Raw genomic sequence first — 7,967 nt, 5'->3', positions numbered from 1 at the left:
GAAATACCCAGCAGAGTAAATCCATCAAAATGCAATTTTATAGGCTCCGGGCCCAAGAGGATAGCTATGGACTGCCCAGGCACAGAGCTTTATTTCACGGAGCGATGGAAATGTTTTGGGGTATGTGGCTGTGTAACATCATGAATACTAAAGGCCACCAAATTGTTCAAATAGTTAATTTAAAGTTATATGAATTTATGCTAATTAAACATGCTAATGAAAGTGGGGATTTGCATAAATGAATAATGAACAGTGTCTTGTGACTTAAGGCTCACAATTATTCAATTATTGCAACTCCGTGTACCTGGTGTTCCGTGATCAACCACACCAGGTTCCCATTATCCCCCCCAAAGAAACATTCATGGGCTGGGCTCAGTGGCATCACCCTGTAGCTCCAGCTACTTGGGAGGCTGAGGCCGGAGGATCACAAGTTTGAGTCCAGCCTGGGCAACACAAGGACTTAGCAAGATCTTCTCTTGCAAGAAACAATAGGGCTGGAGAGAGAGCTTGGCGGTCTAAGTGCCTGCCTGGCAAGCACAAGGACCAGGGTCCAATGCCCAGGACTGCGTGCCGGGCTGGCCCCAGCCATGCCAGCCATGGAAACCGGGCGTGGTGGTGCACACCTGTCATCTCAGCACTGGGGAGGCTGACAACAGGAGGATCGCCACAATTCCGGGCTGCATAGCGAGACCCTGTACCAACTAAATAAATAAAAGAGTGATTATTTTTTTCAAAGAGGGACTTGGAATGCGGCTCAATGGGAGAGAACTTGGCTTGAACCCCAGTACTAGGAAAGCAAGGGGCACCCAGGGAGGGGGAGATAAACACACTGGCTATGGCACTCAGGCAAAGCTGTGCTGGGAGCTCTGGGCCCTGGAATTCAGTAAGGCCGGGAAAGGGCATAAAATTTGGAAAAGAAAAACCAAAACCCTGTATGGTCTGCCTCTGAAATCCAATTTGTGCTCAAAGGCCGGGGGATCTCCAACAGCCGTTAGATCAGGGGTCGAGTACAGGAAAGCCCAGGATTCGTCCCCGACTGGCACATGCATACTTCTCTCATCATGCAAATGTTTCTGCAGGTAAATTGCCTAAATTAATAAGCATTTTGAGTGGGGTGCCATGGTGCACACTGGTAACCTCCGCACTTAGGAGGCTGAGGCAAGAGGATTGCTGCAAATGTGAGGCCAGCCTCGGCCACCTGATGAGCGTGAAGTGGCCTGGGCCACCTGGACTACAGAGGGGGACTTGTCTCAAAACACCAAAATAAAAAAAAAATTAAATAAAATCTTTTTAAAAATTTTTAAAGGAGTTTAGATAAATTGCTGCCTTCAGGGCTGAGGAGATAGCTCAGTAGAATAAGCACTTGCCTGGCAAGTGCAGGGTCCTGAGTTCAGTCCCCAGTACTGCAAAAAACAAAACAAAAGAACAATCAAAGTGTACACACAAAAGGAATTTTAGGGGGCAGGGAGATGGCTCAGTAGAATAAGTGCTTGCCTGGCAAGCGCAAGGGTCTGAGTTCAATCCCCAGTTCTGCCAAAAAAAGAAAGAAAGAAAGAAAGAAAGAAAGAAAGAAAGAAAGAAAGAAAAGAATTTTTAAAAAATAATGTTTTATCAGGCATAGTGGCACACTCCTGTCATCCCAGCACTCAGGAGGCTGAGGCAGGAGGATCGATGTGAGTTTCAGGCCAGCCTGGGTTACATAGTGAGTTCAAGGTCAGCCTGAATTGTACAGGAGACCTTGTCAAGATGGGGGGGATGGACGGACAGACAGACAGACAGACTACAGTGTCTCTCTATGCTGTCCAGGCTAACCTTGAACTCCTGGCTCAAGCCATCCTGCTGCCTCAGCCTCCCAGGTAGCTGGCACTCCAGCTGCATGACAACCTACACGGCTTCACAGCGGTTTTGATCAAAGCCTCAGAAGGGCTCATTTCCCAGGACAGACTGACACCGCTTGTGACTGTGTGAGCGCCCACACGTGTCCAAGCATGCTTTCAGAGGGCCCCGGCCGTGGTGGCACCTGCCTGTGTCCCCAGCCCTCGAGGGCTGAGGCAGGACAGTCACCAGGAGTTCAGAGAGGCACCTCGAGGCCAGCCTGGGCTACACAGTGAGTTCAAGGCCAGCCCGAGATACATAGCAAGACCCTGCCTCAAAAGACAAAAAAAAAAAAAAAAAAAAAAAAAAAAAAAGACAAAGATGGGCTCTGTGGAGAAGAAACAACAACAAAAATCAGTCAGGGGCTGGGAGACAGCTCAGCGGCATAAGCGCCTGCCTGGCATTTGCAAGATCCCGAGTTTGAGACCCAGTATGGGAAAAAAAAAAAAAAAAAGTCAATCAGCTGGAGGAATGCAGGAAATGTAACAGACAGCAATGCTTTTTTGTATTATTTTATGCATTTGGTACAGGGTCTCACTACGCATCTTGTACTCATAGTCATCCTCCTGTTTCAGCCTCCCAGCACTGGGATTACAGGCGTGCGCCACCACACCTGCTCTTGGTGGCAGGCTCAGAGCGCCCCGGGGGCGGACAGGAGCAGCACGTGGTACTGGGGCTCGAACCCCAGTCCCTATGCTTGGCCAGGCAGGCACTTAAGACCACTGAGCTATCTCCACGTCCCAGTGTTGCTAATTTTTTTTTAATTTTTTAAAATTATTTGTGTGTGTGTGTGTGTGTGTGTGTGTGTGTGTGGCCAGCTCAGCCCACCAGGGGGCGGGGCTGGCTGGCATGTGGTGCTGGGGGATTGAACCACGGTCCCTGTGTTTTGCTAAGCTTGTTCTAAGTAGGTGCTTTAGACCACTGAGCCATCTCACCAGTCCCTGTTGCTAATTTTTTTATAACCAGTTTTCTAGTGTGCGAGTTTCTTGTTTTTTATTTTTTATTTTCTGAGACAAGTTCTCACTATGTAGCCAGGATGGCCTCAAACTAGAGGCAATCCTCCTGCCTCAACCTCCTGAGTGCTGGGTTGACCGCTGTGCACCTCTGTGTCTGCTGCTTTTGTTTTTGAGGCATGGTCTTGCTATGCAGATCAGGCTTGTCTTGAACCCACTACATAGCCCAGGCTGGTCTCAACGTCATGGCGATCCTCCTGCCTCAGCCTCCTGTATGAGTCCCACACCCAGCCTCATAAGAAGTCTGAAGCACTGTTTGACTTGAATTATTTGCCAGCCAACTGAAATTTAAAAAGAAAGAAGCTTTCTTGCTATCAGAATAAAATCTAAAACATGATCATGCCATTATCTTATGGCGTTTAAGTAGTAAAAGACTCAAGAAGCAAGACCCTCGGGGCTGGGGAGATAGCTCAGTGGTCTAAGCGCCTGCCTGGAAAGCGCTAAGGACCCCGGTTCGATCTCTGGTACTGCATGTCATGCAGTTGCCTATTGGCCTGTAATAAACAAACAATTTCTTTTTTAAAAAGCGAGACCCTGAAGCTGAAAGGATAGAGGAGGTTTATTTGACAAAAACTGAAAAATCTCGCTAAGACCAAAGATTCCTGTGCCTGTTAGGAATTGTTCGTTACAAATGACAAAAATCCTACCCCCAGTCAAATTTAGCAGGGGGGGGGGGTCAGGGTGCTGGGGACTGATCCCAGGGGTGTCATTACTGAGCATAGTCCCTACCTTTGTTCTGGCTGTTCTGTGTTTTGGACTCAGGGTTTTCCCAAATGGCCCAAGCTGTCCTCAAATTTGCAACCCTCCTGCTTCAGCCTCCCGAGCTGCTGGGACTACAGTGGTGCCCCTGAGTTTTAAAAGGATTTCTCGGTTCCTGTAGCTGTGAACGTCAGAGAATAGGGTCCGCTCCAAGAACTAGTGCCATTCCCCAGGCTCTGGCTGCCATGGCTTGGTGTTCGCGGCTTTGATTTTTGTGGCTGAGGGCTGCGGCCTCGGGTGATGGGGGTCACAGAAGGCCCAGCCGGCAGCTGTCTTCCGGAAGCTGGAAAATCGGCCCAAAGCTAGAAGAACGTGCCGGAGTCCGAATCTGTCTGTGGACCAATCAGGCAGCCAGGCGAGCCGCTTCGGACTAATGAGAGTCCATTTCTGATTTGGGGGGTGGGGCTAGCATCATCCAATTGCAAGACAGAAGAGAGCTGGCCAAGCTGCCCCTTAAGAGGCGGCGGAAGACCACAGGCCACACTGACACAGAGCTCCGAGGCCGGTGGGGCCAGCGTAGGAACTGGCAAGGCGCAGGAGTGCAGTTTTTTAGGCTGGCATGCTGCCGCATCCCCATAATCCCAGCCGCTCTGGAGGCTGAGGCAGGAGGATCGCAAAGTCTGAGCCTAGCCGTAGGACCTTAGTGAGACCCTGTCTCGAAATTTAAGGGCAGGTATGACTCAGTGGTGGCACACTTGACTAGCCTGCCAAGGCCCAGTACTAAAAAGACTGCCGAGTTGCCAAATGGGCTTGTGGCCAAGTGAAGCCAAAGGACACCAGGTGTGGCAGATGGCGCCACCTAGAGGCCGCTTCCTGCATTGTGCAGCACTGGCACGCCCCTCTTCCCCAGTTCCCAGTTCCCAACCCCCACCCCCCACCTCCCTCCCCCGCTTGCGGGAAACTACCCCCAACAACTGGCCTCCCTCCTTCTCTGGCTTTGTTGTGGGGGTGAAATTCACGCAGCATTAAATTAAGCACTTTTAAGAGCAAACAGGGGGCTGGTGAGATGGCTCAGTGGTCTAAAGCACCTACTTAGAACAAGCTTAGCAAAACACAGAGACCGCGGTTCAATCCCCCAGCACCACATGCCAGCCAGCCCCGCCCCCCAGTGGGCTGAGCTGGCCACGCACACACACACACACAAATAAAAAAAAAATTAAAAATTAAAAAGAGCAAACAGGCCAGGCGTACTTGGGAGGCTGAGGCAGGAGGGTCTTTAGAGTTACAGACCGGCCTACAAAGTGAGCTCAAGGCCACCCTGAGCTACACAGCAAGAGCTTATCTTTTAAAAAGGATTTTAAAAATGCAATAAAGTAAACAAAGAATTCAGAGCACCGCGTACACCTGTAATCCCAGCTCCTCCAGAGGCTAAGGCAGGGGGGTTGCAAGTTCCAGCAGAGCCCGGACAACTTTGGTCATGGTAAGCAATGTATGAAAGAGTTAAAGGCACCCTACATGCACCCCCCACACACACCACCCTGGCCTAGTGATCTGTTACAGTAAAAGCACCTTAAGCTGGGCCTGGCGGTGCACACCTGCAATTCCAGTACTCAGGAGGCTGAGGCAGGAGGACTATAAATTTCAGCCCAACCTGGGGAACTTAACAAAACCCTGCCTCAAGAAAAGTAAAATTGGCATGAAAGCCCTCCTGTTTGTGTGTGTGTGTTCTTCACATGTCCTTGTACACCCTCCCGTGTGCCCACCCCAGTCCAGCACAAAGGGAAATCATGACAAAGTGTGTGTGGGGGGGGAATTAGCCACATTGGGTGCAACACACTCAGTGAAAAAAGCCAGGCGTGTGGTGCACACCAGTAATCTGAGGACCCAGAAGGCTGAGGCAGGAGGATCTCTGTGAGTTCTAGGCCACCCTGGGCTTCCCAGTGAGAACCTATCCCAAAAATAGAAAAATAGAAACTCTCCTGCAACCAGGTTGGGGGGGGGGGGGTTGCCTAACACTGAAGATAGTAAACGGCACCGCCTGGGTCCTGACATGAATGTGGTTAATGGTTAATTTTGGGTTATGTGAATTTTCCTCAATAATAAAAGAGGGCAGCAGGAGCAGGGAGGGTTGTGGGTGCCCACCTTGCCCTCCCTCTCCCCACCCCTTCCCATCCCTTCCAGGCCACTGAGAACCTACTGAGCACAAACTCGCAGGGAACTGGGATCTGCCTGTCCGCTCCTCCGGGGCTCCCACTCGCCTCCCAAGGGGAAGGGCGCAGCCTGACTTGACGATGGAGCCGCAGGTGCCCAGGGTCGCACCCGCGCAGTAATCCATCCGTGGCACACCTGTGATCCCAGCACCTGGCAGGCTGAGGCAGGAGGATCGCACGTCCAAGGCCGGGGCTATGCAGTGAGTTCTGGGCCAGCCTGGGCTACACAGCAGTGCCCTACTCTAAAAATCATAGTTTCCTGAACATGACTCACCAAGCCGGTTCTTAGGGACAGGACGTGCTTGCTGGCAGACAGGCCAGTGGGAACAGAGAGCCCTGCCATCCCGGGATGCCTACGTAGGCCGACAAATGGACGCGCATCCCCTGGGGGCGCGGATGACCACAGAGCCAGGGCACTTGTCCCCAGGGTTGGTCGCAGAGGCCCAAAGATAGATGTGATCTGCCGGCCGCCGTCAGCTCTCTGCCTGCCACGCGACCACTGTGCCTCAACGCGAGACTACCGGGGGGTGGGGGTGGGGAGCAGGGGGACCCGGTGAAGCGATAGGACACAGGGAAGGACCCTCCCCTCCGGCCGCGCCTGTCCCCCACTCCTGTCCCTCGCTCCCCCAGGCCAGCCACAGCGTGAAGCTAGGGTGTTTGCGCCTGCCACGCCCACACGCGTGCCCACCACCACATGCCACCACAGGCCACGGCAGCCAGGGTGGGCTGAGCTGGCCACAAAATAAATAAACAAATAAATGAAAATAAAGGGTTCCTTAGAGGGGAGAGGTCACCCCGAGCTAGAAACCCTGCCTCCAAAAACAACCGAGGTCAGCAGTCCGGAGCTGGGCTCCATCTTGCAAGCCCCAAGGTTCCCGCTCAGCATCTCAGCCTTCTCGAGGCGAGGGACCCCCTCCCCCAGCGCACATCCGGGCCTTGGCAACCCTCACAGGCCAGGAGCTGGGAACCGACCTTTTCCCTGCAAAGCAGCCACCTTTAATTGGGCCCTCCCCCTGTGGAGCACGTGCCGCCCGCCCCAGCCCAGCACCAAGCCAGGAGGAGCGCTGCTCACCACGCCACACCCAGGCCCTGCTACAGAGACCCTAGCGAGGCTTGCCAGCCTTTCCTTACCTCCCTGAGGGGCCCGGCTGCTGGGTCTCACACCCAGGGGTCCGGGAGGGTTTATCTGTGCATTGTGGTACTGGGGATTCGACCCCGAACTTTCACGCAGCAACCCTTTTATTCTGAGACAGGGTCTTGCTCAGTTTGTAAATTGCACGCACTGGGCCTGAACTTTCAATCCTCCTGCCTCGGCCTCCCATAGTGCTAGGATTCAGGCGTGCACCACTATGCCCAGCTTCGGCTTCCCAGCGAGTATTTTGTCTTGGTTTGACTTGTATTTTTAGGCAGGCCCTTGCTGAAGAACCCAGGCTGACCTTGGGCTCAGGGTGCTCCTCCTGCCTCAGCCTCTCGAGCACTGGGACTGCAGGTGTGTGCCCCCATGCCCTGATGCTGCTTAGGTCTTTTATCACTTGATCTCACCACAGGGAGTAAATAAAGTAAATAAAACCTACAGTTTAAAACAGGATAGAGCAGGAAGGGGTGGCCATGCCCATAAACCCAGCACTCCGGAGGCTGAGGCAAGAGGACAAGTTGGAACTCAGTTTGGGCAACTTAGCCAGAGCTTGTCTCAAAATAAAAATTCAAGCAGGGACTGGGGCTCAATCCCCTGGCCTGCTGTGCCGGCCCGCCCCCGGGGCACACCAAGCAAGTGATTGAGACTGGGCGTAGTGGCGCAGGCCTGTAATCCCAGCACTTGGGAGGTTGTAAGCAGGAGAATCAGGAGTCTGATCTAATAATGAGACCCTGAACACTCTGTAGATCCTTCTCTAAAAATACAAAAAATAAAAAAATAAACACTAAAAAGTAGTTCAGCTGTAAAGTGTCCACGGACTCAACCCTCAGTACCATGAGGAGGGAAAGAGATGAAATCGGGGCTGGGTGTGGGGGCACGTGCCTGTAATCCTAGCACTCAGGAGGCTGAGGCAGGAGGACTGGTGCAAGCTCGAGATCAGCCTGGGCTACAAAGTGAGCTCAAGGCCAGCCTGAATTGCACAGCAAGACCCTATCTCAAAAAGACGGAAAACAAAACAAAACACGGCGGAGCTGA

The sequence above is a fragment of the Octodon degus genome, unplaced genomic scaffold (genome assembly GCF_000260255.1).
Source record: "Octodon degus isolate 3935 unplaced genomic scaffold, OctDeg1.0 scaffold00214, whole genome shotgun sequence".
Lineage (NCBI taxonomy): Eukaryota > Metazoa > Chordata > Mammalia > Rodentia > Octodontidae > Octodon > Octodon degus.
The sequence above is the reverse complement of the archived record's forward strand: the minus strand, read 5'-3'. Positions refer to the sequence as shown.